The sequence below is a fragment of the Typopeltis vanoorti genome, chromosome 7 (genome assembly GCF_054136105.1).
Source record: "Typopeltis vanoorti isolate ZY-2024b chromosome 7, IOZ_Tvanoo_1.0, whole genome shotgun sequence".
NCBI classification, from domain to species: Eukaryota; Metazoa; Arthropoda; class Arachnida; order Uropygi; family Thelyphonidae; genus Typopeltis; species Typopeltis vanoorti.
Window position 1 is genome coordinate 14,193,569 of NC_143555.1, and position 16,301 is coordinate 14,209,869.

At 36.3% G+C, this 16,301-nt stretch overlaps 1 protein-coding gene across 1 annotated transcript in view; it reads right to left on the reverse strand.

Moving 5' to 3' along the window:
* LOC150104494 (WD repeat and SOCS box-containing protein 1-like) overlaps nt 1-15,642 on the reverse strand; it is a 143,633-nt gene extending 127,991 nt beyond the window's left edge. The window contains exon 1 of the mRNA XM_090395184.1: nt 15,521-15,642. The gene's annotated coding sequence lies outside the window, so the exon portion shown is untranslated. The remainder of the gene's footprint in view (nt 1-15,520) is intronic.
* Between the last annotated feature and the right edge of the window lie 659 nt (nt 15,643-16,301).

Below are 16,301 nucleotides of genomic sequence, written 5' to 3' on the forward strand. Positions count from 1 at the left end.
CTTTTCCATAATTTTGGTTTATGATGACCTCCATAGTGCAACTGGAAGAACAACGGTCTGTTGCACCCTTTGACATGGAGGAAGAGGAAGAAGAGATTGAAGAGATAGTTTTATTTCACTGTTAAAACTCATAGGTTATTTTCAAAAGGTTATTGATGTGATTTTGAAGCTCTATAATAATGATCCATAATGGAGTAAGTGTTAGTATTAAGAAGCTGTTTAATTTTTAGTTATAACCATCTCAGTCAAGGATAACTGTAATATTTCTTTTGTCTGCAGGCAGGATCACTATGTCAGAATTGTTTCTAAGGTTATTGAGAGCAATCATTCTAAAGGTGAAAGATAATCAACAGGAGTTTTGCTGCATTTATGGCAAGTGTTCAGAGAACTGCATGAGCCCAGTTCCATTAGTGGTGCTGTGCATAGCCAACATTTGCATGTTTATCAGTAGAGAGAGAGTTGTCTAGCTGTACAAGTTAACATGTAGTGGGGAGATTACGAGAACTGTGTAGCTGTAACAGCACTTTACAAGGTTGGAATGCAGTCACCTTTTATTTTCAACACATTAAAAACACATGGGATCAGTAGGATGTTTGTGTATCAGACTATTAACCGTTATGATGATACAAAAGACACATGTGACTGACAATGACCAAGTCGACCATGCTGCATTAGGACACAACAGCTTGTGAAGACTGTGAAGGCATGCTTCTGCCATAATCCTGTGAGAACACAGAGAGTGATGTCATGAGAGATGAACATATCGCAGAGAATGATGTCATATGTACTAAATGATGACCTTGGGAGAGAGCCTATCGTCATTCTACTGAACACTTCCACTTACGTGGCAGAGAGTGATAAAATCAAAAGCGGTACACAAACTACAGATGCAGAGAGAGATCGACAAGATTTTCACCACTGAAGAGTCATTTAATTGCCAAAACAACTGGATATATGCCTTGCATGGTTGCACAGCACGTGCCATGACATCCAGGATTCAGAGAGGTCATCACCCTGCAGCAGTGATGGTTTGGTGGGAGGATGATATATCGGGGGGGGGGGGTAATTCAAGTTGCATTTCTGTGAGAAAGGAGGAGTCAAAACTTCCACCAAAATGCATCACGACACCGTGCTGAAATGTGTGGTACATCCCTGAACAACACCTTGTTTCATGGTAGGCAGTGGACCTTCCAACAGGACTCAGTCCCTGCACACAAGGAGAAGAACCACACAATAGTGGTTGGATGTAAATATGCTAGACCACATATCACCATCTGATTGGCCATCAGGAGGTCCCGATCCGAATCCATTAGACTTCAAATTGTGCTCAGAGCTTGAGAGAGTAGCCTGCAAGAAATGATACCCCAGCATTGCCAGCCTGAAGGTGGATTTGGAGTGAGCAGTGGCAGCATTTCCACTGAATGTTGTCTGTACCACTATCGATATATGACCTCACAGACTTCGGGTGTGCATGAAGGCAAAAGGGGGACGTTTTGAACACAGAGTGCTACTATATGCATGATATACATGTGGTTTGTATGTGCTGAAAGCTGTAAATGATTTACTGATAGATTAAGATTAAAGGTTTATGCATTGTTCGAGTTGTAACAGTATTTGTGGTTAGACTTTTTATATGATTATGACAAGTCATGTATTTATTCTTAGACAAACAGCTGAGATATTAAGTGATCACGCTATCGAGGTAGACCCCACCACCTATGAGATGGAACTACATCAAGGGAGATAAGAGGATGAGTTGGGAGTTATTAGCATCTGTATCTTAATCCTCTGGAGCAGTAGTCAGCAACCTTTTTAATATGAAGGGTGCAATACTGCGGGCGCCATGACGCTTGCGGGCGCTGCTTTGCCAACTCCTCCTGATTTAAATAATTAAACTTAAAATTACAATTGGTATGAATGATCTTGAAATGTCTTTCTATATTACTTTTTTTAGAAATAGCCACACTATTATTGCATAATAAACAAATACATTTGCCATTATGATTGGTAAAGCAAGGAGCTCCATCTGATCTGACAGGTACATGCTAATTGTTAACATGAATATTCTTTTTGTATTCATTTTTTATTTTTAATGGTATTTTATATTCATTCATATGTGACAAAAATATGTTGTAAAATCGAGGTAAATAAAATAATGTTAAAATTTGAAATCTCATTTTTCTTAAAAACAACTAATCATAGAATTTCTAAGCCTGAAATGGGAGAAAAAATGCCTATGTCATGAAGCCTCTGTAATTTTCAAATTTTATATTGCTCTCTTCATATTAAGAAGGTTGCTGACCTCTGCAAGATGTGCTTTACATTTATTGAAAATACTAAGGAAAGAGGTCTGGAGCTTGCTACACCTTACTACGAGTTGCCCATAAGGCACTACTTCTGCTTGCATCTGCCGAAACTTTTAGTTTCTATATATTCGGCACGAAACTTTTGTAGTTTCTATATTTGGCTATGAAATAATGTTGGATTCAATATTCACTTTATTTGTACCATCATGTATTATATTTGCAGTGTTTTTTCTTTACGTTTTCTTGCATTTTAGCACATACTAATAATGAATGTATCTCTCAGATATACCGCAATCTACACTGCAAAATTACCGCTGCAAGCTCCAAAGCAGTTTACAATAATTTCTCTGAGGGTGCACTAAAAATTCACAGCGGGCACCATGGTGCCTGCAGGCACTGCGTTGCCGACCTCTGCTCTAGAGGATAGCATGACTTCATGAAAGGTAGATCTGCTTTTAGAATTTGCAGAAGTTTTATAATAAAGTGACTGGAGTTGGTTAGCAGGTATGGATATACTATAAAACTTCTGGAATTTGCCAAGGCATCTCATATGATTCCACAATGGAGGTTTATTATACAAACTCAAAGGAATGGGTATGGAAAACAGGTTTGTGACATAGATGGGAGAGTGGCTAAGTGGCAGGTATAGGAACATATGAAGGTACTCAGTGTAAGAGAAGGAGGGTGACCAGTGACTACCACAAGTTCCTGTAGTTGAGCCTTCCCTGTTTAACTTGCATATTAATGATACTTCGTTGGTTTAGATAGTAATATACAATTATTCCAATGATGTTAAGTCAGGAAGGGGTGATAGTGGACATCTCCAACACAGAACCCTTATTGGCTGATCTGAAGAAACTGGGTCTATGGGCAAATATAAAGCAATAGTTCCATGTTAATAAGCATAAGAGTATTCATTTAAGGACACTGTAAGTAAGTGGTAGGTGAAGTTGCAGAATGGGGGAGGGGAGTAGACGAAGGATTAAAGTTTAGGGCCGACGTGGCTAAAGTGGTTAAGTCATAGCATCAAATAACTATATGTTGATGATAACACTAACTTATTAGAAAAGGGAGTTATTCTCCCACTTTAGGCAGTTTTGATAAGATCAGATCTGGATAACTGTGTAGATATGGTCATCTGGGTTCGGAGAAGATAAAGAAGAGACAACTGAAATGATCTATTAGAAGACAACTAAGAGTATACAGCCTAAATCTGAGTAATATAGAAGAGAAAAATATGATGGAAACATGGAAATTGGTAAATGAATCTTACAGTATAGACACAAACTTCCAAGCACCCAGGCATGCTTCTCATGGAATACGCTACCAGCGAAAGTGATGACCGCATCTGGAATGTTTTTTTAAACAAGATATAATAGGTATTTGAGCATTGTGTGATCATAAAGTGCCTCCCCCCCCTTTTTTTTAAGATTCCTTGACTCCAACTCCCTGAAAGCCTGCAGAGTAGTAATAATAATTTTTGCAACTATATCCAAAAATATGATTAAATTAATTGAAGAATAATTATTAATATGTTGTTTTTATTATTACATTCAATATCAAACTAGGTTTTTAAAAAAATTTAGGATCTGAAGCAAAGGTTCATGTAGTAAGATAATATCTGGTTAGCAGGACTTATATGATACAGAGCTACCCCAACATTACCAACCTGCTAAGGCTTATTAAATTCTAAAGTGTTTGCTTGGAAAATTTTATTTTTTAAAAGATATATTAATACTGAGATATACCTGAATATTCTTGAAAGATAAGTGTTTTGCAGAATCTTCTAAATGATCAAAAGAATTTTTTTTAAGTACAGAACAGGACAAAAGTAAGTATAAAAGTGAAAATAAAACATAGGCATTGGAAGAAACAAAAATGTATGAAGGGATAAAAACAATAAGTTAGAAATATGGAATAACAAAAATAAACTAATTAAACATTAATTTTTTGAAATAAAAGTGAACTTTAGGAATGTATAAAAAGACAACTAATGAAAAACCTGAAGAATGGCCCAGGCATAAGGTTAGTTACTACAACAAGTCATTACAATTTCATTTTATAATTTATTATTATTTTGATTATTGAGTTTTATCTGATGTTATTGTGTGTCTAAATATTATGTTTTGCACATTATATTTACATTGGTTACATATGGTAATATCTCGATTATCTGCTCTTCAAACGAGCAAACTTCAATTAACCAAATGCTGCACAGGTTGGTGTGTCAAATTACTTTGATACAGCACCACATAATTGCACTGTCAGTTATCTAACCCTTCAATTATCCAACCAATGAAGTGCTCTCCACCACTGTGGTTGAATAACTGAGAGATTACTATGTTATGCTCTAGTAATGAAATTTTTGTGCTTAACTATGGATTTTCTGGGTACCCTATGTATCTATTCCTTGTTTCAAAAATATCATAATGCTGAATTTGGCAAGAATGATAGAATACAGAAATGCAGTATTGTAAGAAAAATATACTGAGCAAGATTTAAAACATACTGTCACAACTTTACTTAAATTTTTGCATGTAGTAATTTTTTTAATTATAAAAGAAAATAAGTCAGTAAGACTGGTTAGCTTATATATTCTTAGCAGTGAAAGGGTTAATGATCTACACCAGTGTTTCTCAGTGTGGTATGCATACCCCCAGGGGTACGTGAAAGGTCTTCAGGGGGTATGTGGCAATTTTCGTCTATGCATCATTAAAGCATGGAATCATTATTAAGAAAGAAAAAAAAAAAAGAATTATTTTAAACGTATATATTTCTCAATAAATTATATATTTTGTATGAATTCTCCTAGTCAGATGGTGATAACTGCTTCATTTGAATAGTTTGCAAATTTGCGGGCGATCACTTGTGAATCTTCCTTCAGCTTCGTATATGACATTATTATTATTATTCCTGATACCTCCAAGGAGTCCGAAGACTCATCGCGGGAGGACATCTTCAACTGTCTCTACACCTTACCTCTACTATGAATCAACGCCACCTACCGCCCACCTCCAACACCACCACAACTAGTAATTTTTGTCTGTAAATTGCGTGTGTTCTGAAGGGCCGATTTGTATGTATGTGGGATGAAAAACCCGAGTTTCCGGGAGAAAAAACCCTGCTATTGCGAGCCTGCAACAATGCGAAGAGCGTATGATAGCGACTGATAAAAAAGTAATTATATGAATCAATTTGAATATGAATCGTGAAAAAAATTTTCAATGATAAATACAGGTGTTTGCAAACAAAGTGCAATAATAACCAATGTTATTGCACCATTAGCAACAAAGCAGATTGAGCAAGAGCTAAAAGAAGTTCATTTTATATCAGTATTAATCGATTCATCAAACTACTTTCACATGAAATTAGTGCCTCTGATCATTAGATACTATCATCCAGAAAAAGGTGTGAAGGTGAATGTGTTGCAGTTAGTTAATTTAGGTGGTGAAACTTCAGAACTTTTATTTTCTTATGTGTTGGAAGTGAGATCTCCTGAAAAAGGTTATTGCTATATTAGAAGATAATACAAATACAAAGTTTGGTGGAAAGAAGAGAAAGGGAGAGAATAATCTGTACTTCAAAATGCAAGAAAACACTATGAACAATTTAATTGGAATTGGTTGCCCTGCACATGTGATACATAATGCTGTGCAGACTGCTTCAGATTGCTTACCTATCGACCTTCAGTTAATATTTAACAAGGTTTACCAACATTTCCACATATATATTGTCTACAAGTTGAGGAACTTGAATCATTTTGTGAATTCACAAACACTGAGTATAAAACTGTTTTGGGTAGCAGCAAGACAAGATGGCTCTCTCTTTTGCCTGCAATCCAGAGGGTTATTGATATGTTCCCTTCATTGAAATCATATTTTTTTTCTATTGACAAATATCCTATCAGTCTCAAAAATTTCTTTGAAAAGCCACTTTCAATTACACTCCTGCATTTCCTTGCCAGCCAGTTAAAAACCTTTTATGATACCAGTAAATGTATTGAAAAGCAAGATATAACAATAACTGAAGTGAAGGATGAAACAAACAAACTGGTGGAAAGGTTCAATTGTAGGAAGGCAGAAAAGTTTCTTACAACTACTGTGAGAAAACAGTTGGAAGAATTAGAAAAAGAACACATAGCACTTGAAAACTTTGAAAGCTATGCAGTAGATTTCTACTGCACCTGTATTGAATATATTCAGGTGTGGTGTAGACCATTTCTCACACCTCTTCAGTCTATGGATTGGATTAATTTGAAAGGAAAGGATCCTGTGACTTGGAAGAACATACAAGAAAGCTACATATTCATGCAGACAGTATCACCAAGTTTTACTGTGAATGAAGAGGACTTATTTGATGAGTTTGTATGTGTGAAAAAATATTGAGAAAGCAAATTTGAAGTGTGGAGTGAACAGAAAGATCAAAGTGTCAGTGATAAATGGTGTGAAATGTTTGCTCATTTTACAAAGCAGGGTATAAGTTCTGGGAGTATTAAATGCCTAGTTAGTTTTTGTTTAGCACTGCCAGGAACTAATGCAGCTGTTGAATGCGTTGAATTAATAAATGAGCTCTGTACAGATGAAAAAAACAGACTTAAAATTGAGACAGTAAAAGATTTAATCATTGTAAAGACATATTTTAAGAATTTCTCTTGTGCTGAGTTCTATGATCAAATATCATAGAACTCAGAACAAAGAAAAAAAAAATTCTTAAACAGGTCCATAAATCTGATAAATATTTTTCTAATTAAATATGTTTGTGATTAACAATCCTTTTTTAAAGTGATTTAATTTTAATGTATGTTTATAGCAGTATTTAATTTAAAGTGCAACATATATAATAGTTTTATTTTTGGTTTTCTTAACTTTTAACATTATTATTATTATTATTTGTGACACCTCCAAGGAGTCCGAAGACTCATCGCGGGAAGACACCTACAACTATCTCATCCACCACATCGAATCTCTACTACGCCATCTACCGCCCACCTCCACCACTGCCACAACTAGTATTTTTTGTTTGTAAATTGTGTGTGTTCTGAAGGGCCAATTTGTCTGTATGCAGGATGAAAAACCCGAGTTTCCGGGAGAAAACACCCTGCTATGAGATCGGCTAACTCACCTTAGATTGAAATCATTCAGATAAAGATTCCTCCGATTGCGACGAGAATCGAACTTAGGCCTATTCCAATCGAAGGGCACAATGTCCCATGTCCCATTTTTTTTAAGTAAAAATTTCAGAATGTCCCAGATTTTGGTAAAACATTATGGAACCCTATATTAGTACCATGTGTGTGTTTACACTGCACCCCCCCACACACACACAGAATTATAATAAATTTTTTGTATAAAATTATATGTTTTTGTATAAAACATATATTATAAAACAATCACATGCTCTCTGTCCGAGTGTAAAGGTTCAAAGATTATTCAAAACATGAAAATAATGCCTGCACTCATTAAAAAATTAGGGCCACTGATCGAAATATGTCACACAGTTAAGATAACGACAAACATGTCATCATGCCTCTGTACTTTTTATCCACTCTATAATTAACTTAAAATCCCATCTGAAGTTATGCTGAAGGCAATAGAATAAAGAGAGGATTTTGGTGCACCACCCCAAATATGGAAGCAATATTCCATGATTGGTGGATTTGGGATTTCTATTGATTTAGAAGATGTGGTGTGAAGTAGGTCTTGTGTGAAACACAAGACCTACTTCACAGTCAAGTTTTTTGACAGCTGCAGAAACTATAGTCAAAATGTGTTTGTGTCAGGAAAGATTGGAGGTGTAAGTCAGTCCAAGAAGGGAAATCTGATTGTGCTTGGATATCGCAGAATCACTGAAGGTAAGGGGGAGGGATGAGAGCTCTTCCTTGTGAGAGATCAGACAGGACTGAGTTTTAGTGGCATCGAAGTCTACATGGTTGCCCTGGCCGACTGGGATATAGCTCGGAGATCAGAATTCAAGGCACTGGTCATGGTAGATCTTCTGGATTCTAATACTCAAGCACTACAAGGTTTGTCAAATGAAAAAGAGGAATGGGTGTACTGTAGGAGGAAGACAGTGGGTGAAAGAATGGAACCCTGATATACTCCTGCATTGGTGGGGAAATCTGAGGAGGAGAAACCATTCACCATGACAAGTGGTAAGAGGACAGTGAGAAAGTTGCTGATCCAGTTGCACAGTGTGGAAGGCAGACCACAGGATTGCAGTTTGCTAAGTAGGCTGCTGTGCCAAACCCGATCAAATATCTTTGAATTTTTCCATGGCTTGAGTCCAAAGGTAGGCGGTAAAAACTAGAAGATTAGCTGGAGATGGCGAGTAGAGAAACCTGTATTGCTGGTCACTGATTAGTTGGTAGATCTCTAGGTGGTTCAACTGTTGGTTGTTGATGATGACTTCCTTCATAGTTATAGAAAGAACAGAAATGAGAGCAACTGGACGGTAGTTTGTTGGTTGACTATATCACTTTTCTTTAGGATGGGCTGGATGCGGATCCGTTTCCATTTAGAGTAGATGCTAACTGAATAAGATAAATTAAAGTAATACAGGATAGGTGTTAGTTCTGGGGCACAAGTTTTTAACACAATAGGTGGTATACCATTGAGTGGGTATGGATGTGGATGACATGGAGTGGGCTGTTCTTGGTGGAGTGGATCACAGTGGAGGGAACTTTACCCAGGTCATTAATGCAGGAATTAAAAGAGAAGAGTGATGCTAGTAAGTTGGCCCACTCTTTAGGTGAAGTAAGTACAGTACCATCTCAACGTGAAAATGGTGGTAACCTGGGTCAACAAAAGTTGTGCCCAATGGCGTAGGCAAAGGATCATAAGGAGCAACTGCCATTTGTGCAGGAGGTGAGTTTGCAGCATTTGGCCCTTTCAAAGTCTGATTATGATTTAGCGATGATTCTTTTACAGCTGTTGCGAGCTGCAATACACACAAAGTGAACAGCTAGAGTTTTGGTCCTGAGCCATTTTGTGATAGGCAAAGGTTTTTTTCTTTTACTGCATTGGCACATTTTTTTTGAGAACCAAGGCTTGAATGGTGGCTGAGAATTTGGAGTGGAATAAGGGATGAAGGCCTTCATTCCTGTGAGGATGATTGCTGTTATTTGGTCTGCATAGGTGTTTGGATCAGAAGAAATGAAGTAGTAATTGCAACACTGGAAGGAAGAATAGAAATCACAGAGTGAGTGAAAGTTATTCTGTGGCAAAAGAGATTTATACGAGGTTTTGATCTGAGTTATCAAAAAGAGAACTGATATCCACAGTATACTTAAGAGGGGAGCTTGATGATCTGTGATAGGTCACTGCTAAACACCTCAGCATCCTTGCCTACTTGATAGGCAAAAGTGAAGGAAAGTCAATATGAATTTCATTATTATTATTATTATGTGACACTACCAAGGATTCATGGCAAGGACTCTGCTACACACATCTAACCATCTCCCCCTACTACTTAATCCTCCTATTACATATATACACAACTATTATCAATGGCATCTACTGCCCATCACCACCACCACCAAAAATATTTTTGTCTGTAAATTATGTGTGTTCTGAAGGCTGATTTGCCTGTATGCATGCATGCATGATGAAAAACCTGAGTTTCTGGGAGGAAGAAAACCCTGCTACCTCTGTATGAGATCGGCTAACTCACCATCAAAGGAAAAAGTCCATTAAAGATTTCTCTCATAACGACGAGAATCAAACTTGAGCTCTTTTCCAATCGAAGGGTGTAATACCTTCGTTCTTTCAATTGTGCTACAGAAGCATGGGATGTTGAAGTCCCAAAGAAGGATGACCTCACTATTGGGATATTTCAAATGTAGAAAGTCAAACTTTAGAAAGAGACAGTTGAAGAGGTCAGAGTGTTAACGGAGTTTGGAGAGCATATGAAAAAAGGAAAGTTGGTTGGTAAGAAAATTTTGAAACAAAACATATCAAGCAGTTGGGGATTCGAGATTTTGCAATCTCTGCCATGGTATGTCAGTTCTGATGAATGTGCAAGTGCCACACTTGGGGCAGAAAGAACTTTGTAACGTGTAACTTGAACAGTGGTTGTTGAGGTTGCCAGCTGAAATTCTTGAGAGACAAATATCTCAAGCAACATGTAGAGGAAACATGAGGATCAAGAGTTTTGGATCTGGTCCTTGCATCAGAGGATATGACTGTAACTGAGATGTCATTCTTGTTCACCCTTGCTGAAAATGACTATGCAGTCATCACCTGGAGACTGAAGAGACATGTAGATATATCAAGGAGAAAGGAATTTATGTAGAATTATAAGGCAAGTCGCTATATAAATCAGCAAGGACAGTTCCATGAATGGAAACATTGCAAGGGAGAAATATCAGCAGTGCATGGAGACTACTGAAGATATATATAAACAGCCATGGAAAATTGCATCCCTCAAGTGAAAAAGATAACATGATTTGATGTAAAGTGACTAAGGAAATCAAACAAGAACTGCAGATGAAAAAGAGGTTATGGAAAAAGTATAAAGAGAAACATGGAGAGCAGTTGTATCAAGTATATAAGACTCAAGCCAAAAAAGTGACTACTGCATAACAGGAAAGATAAAATGGAATACAAGAAGAGATTAACACTACAGTAAAGGAAAATCCTAAGAAATTCTTTTGCTATGTGGCCAGTATGAGAAGTGATTGTGGACAAATGACCATGTTAGATGGAAATGGGGATTGAGTGACCAATGCAGAGACATAGTGGAACTGGTTACTGATCACTTCACCAGGGCATTTTAGTCTGGAAAAGCAGGTTTTATTCCTGGAAGGATGAGAAAAGTTGAAGCTTTAGAAGTGCATGAGGAGAATATGTTTTAATTATTAAGTACTCTGGAAGTCAATAAGGCAGTGGGACTAGATGGGATTTCACCACAGTTTAAGAGAATGTGCTGACAGCTTCTTTGACATGCTGTTCAATGAAAGTCTAGCTATTGGGAAAGTACCCAATAAGTAGAAGGAGAGTAAGATAAGGCCTCTACACAAGGGCAGTGGTAGAATGCAGGTATCAAACTACAGACCAGCTTGTATTTTGTCTGTAACTATTAAGATTTTGGAGAAATCAGAGAGAGAGAGAGAGAGAGAGAATATACAGAATTGGGCAGATAAGGGTAATATCATCTGTGAAGATCAGCATGTATTTCTTAAGGGATGTTCGCATTTCAGTAATTTGCCTGCCTTTTATAATAAAGTGACAAGAGCAGATGATGATAGAAAAGCATATACTGCTTCTTTTTTTTAAATTTTAATTTGCAAAGGCAATATGGTGCTGCATAAATGAATATTTAAGTTACAATACATTAAATATCAAGTTAATGAACTGGATGCGCGGTTAGCCTACTGGCTATGCGCTTCGCAACCATATGCCTGGGGGAGGAGTGTCCTAGGTTCGATTCCCATTGGTGACGTGAGGAGCTGAAGGATCTTCCTCAGCCATAGCCAAGTTAGCCAGTCTTGGGCATGGACAGCATGGTTTTTTCCCCAGTTTATTCTGGGGTTTTTCATCCCGCAAAGCAGGCAAACTGGCCTTGAGAACTCAACACTACAGGCCATAAGGCTGACCACCTTATCCTGTAAACAGAGTGAGGTCCGATGATCAATGGACCCTTGACACCGCAAGGTAAAAGAGGGTATAAGGAAGATGATGATGATGAACTGTACTAAAAATTGACTGTCTGATACAGAGAGCTGTGTGTTGCAGAGCAGTATCATGAAAAAGAAAGGTCACAAATGGAATTTCACAGGGATCAGAACCTTTGCATCTTAACATTTATGTCAATGATACTAATTAAGACAATATCAGGAGTTCGGAATGCTGGCTATAGAGAGAGCTTGAAGAGATGTGGTGGATAGGAGGAAGAGAGGTGATACGATAGAGATGTTTAAGTTAGTGACAGGATTTTATTAGATTAATCCAGAGAGGATTATAAAAAGAGTAGAATGTGAGAGGAGAAGAACTAGAGGTCATTCCTGGAAGTTATGTAAAAGTGTGGTGAAGAAGGGTGTGAGGAGTAGATTTTTTTTTTACATGGAGAATTGCCAGTGAATGGAATGCATTACCAGAATGTGTTGTTAATGCAAGGAGTGTTAAGAACTAAGATTCTACATGATAAATATGTTGTCAGTTGAATGAACCTCCCAAAATGAGTCTGTCAGCTCCGTGGAGGGTGTAATAATAATAATAATACCACCACTGGGTTTATAGGAGATATTCAGTTATTCAAGTCTGATGTGAAACTTGAAAGGGGTATTAGTAACAGTGCCAATGTGGTAGCACTTAAGAAGGATTTAAATAAGTTGGTCACATTGGCAAATGAAAGGGAATGTCAGTTTAATGCAACTAAATATAAGGCCCTGAAATCTAGGATCCCATAAAGGGAAGCTGCATACTCTACTAGTGTATCTATACTAGATAAGTAGAGGAGATAAGGGACCTTGAAATGATGGCCCAAAAAAATTTCAACTTTATGGCACATATTGAAGGGTTAGTGAAGGTGACAAAGGGGATTGCTTCAACATTATGGGGGACTTTGACCAGTAGAGATATAAGAGTGGTGATTCCACTGTATAACAGGCCAAATCTTGATTATTGTGCTCTGATCTGGTCAGTGGGATTTGGAGAGGATAAATTAACCTTGGAGAAAGTATTGAAGTGAATAACCAAAATGATATAAGGACTTTACAATATTAGTTATGAGAATAGACCGAGGGCATGCAACTACAGAGTTGAGTGGATAAAAGATGAATGTGTGACATAATTGAAACATAAAATAAATAAAAATGACAAAAAAAAATACAAAATTAATTTTAAAAAATGGAGGAAAGATCCTTAGCCCACCCATGGTACAAATGTATTATTTGTACAAATAGTACATTAACAATCTTTTGTGGGCAGGAACTACACAAAAAATTTTTAAAAAAATTAAATTATTGTAAATTTAAACTGTTGAGAGGCATTTATGGGATTGACACTATGAAGATTCTTGATTCTTCATATAAAAAAAGGAGATGGAGAGGCTGGAAGTTATGAAAGGAGACAGTGAATTGGAAGGAGAGAAATGACTTCTTTGCATGCATGGAAGGGACCATGGAATTCATTCCCTGACAGGGTAACGAACGTGTAGACCATGAATGGGTTTAAGGCTTTGTGTTGATAGACAATGATGTGAGACTTGTGTGTTATCTTATCTTGTTATCCATGACAGTGAGTCACTCACTCACTGTCGCGTGTACAAGTGTGCTGTGCTCTGATGATGCAGAGTTGAAAATCAGCGAAATAGAAGCGTTAATAAAACATCTCTGTGATAAAAGTGTGTGGTGTTGTTAATACCATGAAAAATAAGTCATGAATAATCATCAATACCTAAGCTTATCTGTTAGATTATCTTGTTATCTTTGGGACTATCTTAGAATAATGTTCTCACCTATGGGGTGGTACACCGAAACACTCTGGAAATTAGAGAATGTAATATTAGAAAATTACATAAAGGGATGGGTAGATGTTAAAGATTTTTGTAATCCTGTGGAGAGATATATGGGAAGCAACATTTTATGGATGGTGGTGTGATCTAAGAAGAGAAAACTAGATGAGCTTTGATCCCCCAATCATATAATTATTATTAGACCTCCATGGAGTTGATGACTCATTGGGGGAGGTCCTCGGTCCTCCATATTACAATTTATTAATTTTAGAAAATGTCATGAAATGTGCTATTTCTTCCAAACTGATAAGACTAAAATCACACAACTTTGTTATAATAATTTATTTTATTAATTTGTTTTTTAATGTGAATCCTACCAAAGCTAGGCTGTAAATTGATCATATATTAGTATCATGGGTGTACTATGGGTTACTTATCTAGACACTATTCTCTAAAAAACAAACACAGAATTCACATTGCTTTAGATCTCTAAATAAGCTGGACAGTCGTCTCTCACCAGGTAATGTAACATAACTACAACCTGAAAGACATTCACAATCATTAATGCCCAATGTGGGATTGAAATCCACAGACCGTTAGAGAGTAGATATTATTATTATTATGTGACACCTCCAGGGAGTCCAAAGATTCATTGAGGGAGAGTGTCCCAACAGCATCGAATGATTGATCCCCTTCCAACTATTAACCATGCTCAAACTTGCTTAACTTTTTGCGTGAGCCATTATCAGCAGAGACTCTACCAATTGACCAACCTTTACTAACCACTCAGCCAACCAAGCCAGAAAATCAATTTCTTGGGAGTGTCATGGTACTTAATGAATCTTTCATTTAATATTGAAGCAAATCTAAGTACTACAAATTATTGTGTAAATATAGAATTTGAATGGGGAAAGAACTTCATTTGGTCATCACAAAATAAGAAATGTTTACAACAGCTTTTTTAACTAAAGGAGAGTTGGCTGGCTTATGAAAGGATAAGCCAGGCTGGCTTATGAAATAGTGGCAAGCTTTTTACCTCCTGCAAAACAAATCATAAAAACACATACCATGCTTTAAATAGACAATATATTTAAAAGATGAAATGGGGGTTGGATTCATTGCAAAGTGTATAAGAGTCAAGATAAGAGAAATACAATTTCTCTTATCTTGTAGGTGCCAAAGGGGTAATGATAAAAACATCTGCACTGACCACCAAATGTCAACATGAAAAATGCACTTGCTTGTTTCTCTCAAAGCTACCAAAATAATAATAAACACAAATAAAACTGAAAATTTTTCCTTCATACTTGTCTGATAAATATTAGACAAGTACAAATAGAATATAAAAATTGTGACCAAAATAAATATTTATTGGAGAAGGTTGGATATTTATTGGAAAAGGAAAACAATACTTAGCATTATATCATTTTATTATTGAAATAACTTTTTTCAGAGTTGTGTTCTGAAGCTAAATACACATGCTACAATTCGTTTATACGCCTGTTCGCAGGAGCGGTGCATAAGCGAGTAATGTGTATCGATTTAAAAAAATTTCCCTTGCTTTATTTGCAGAACTAGTGAGGAGTAACATTCTTAAAGGTTATTAAGTATTCATCTTTACCATTTTAAGGATTACTATTCAGTACTTGATAGTCAGAGTAAATAAATTATTTTAGGAAGTACACTGGAACCTTTAAACTTTTATTACTGTTAAGAATTTACATGTTATTCTTCGATGTTTGAACTTAAAATAGTAGTGTTACCTGAATAAACAGAATATTACTCTACGTATTGCCATCAGCGTAGATATTCGTCTTCAATAGATTGGCATAGATAAGAAACACAAACAAAATACTTAATTTCATGGTCAAAAGAACGAAATTGTACAACTATAAGTTATTACAACACAAGTGCCCTTCTGAACTGTATACTTGATACCATAGCGACACACATGTGGAAAAGATATTTTACCCTTCTTTATTCACATATTCATAGCGGGGGAAAGAGCAATAATGAATAGGAAAGTATTAATTAAAAAGTAAAGAGGTCAACAGTTTTACAATTAAAAGGAGGAAAAAAGAACACAGAGTATATAACATTCAAATATATGCACCAGACTTCTCTCATCCTGAAGATCATATTGAATTTTATCACAAATTACAAGATAAGACACATCAAACCCATTATAATAAACATGTTCATGTTTATTATAATGGGAGATTTAAATGCTAAAGTTTAGCATTTTTCTGAGGGGTATGTCATGGGCTATTTGACATTGATAAAGGAAATTAAAGCGGAGAAGAATTATTGGATTTCTATAAAGCAAATGAACAATCTGTAGATATGCCATGGTTTTGGACAGAACAGTACACAACCTGGAAATAAGAAAAATATGAAAAACTTCAGTGAAAAAATTTAAATCTTTCGAAAGTGCTGAACGGGACAGAGAAAGAGAACCACTCTCAGCTAAGATACAGATTAAATCCAGACAAAAATAAAAAATACAGATTAAAATTATGAGGCCTGTGCAGCTCAGTGAAAAAA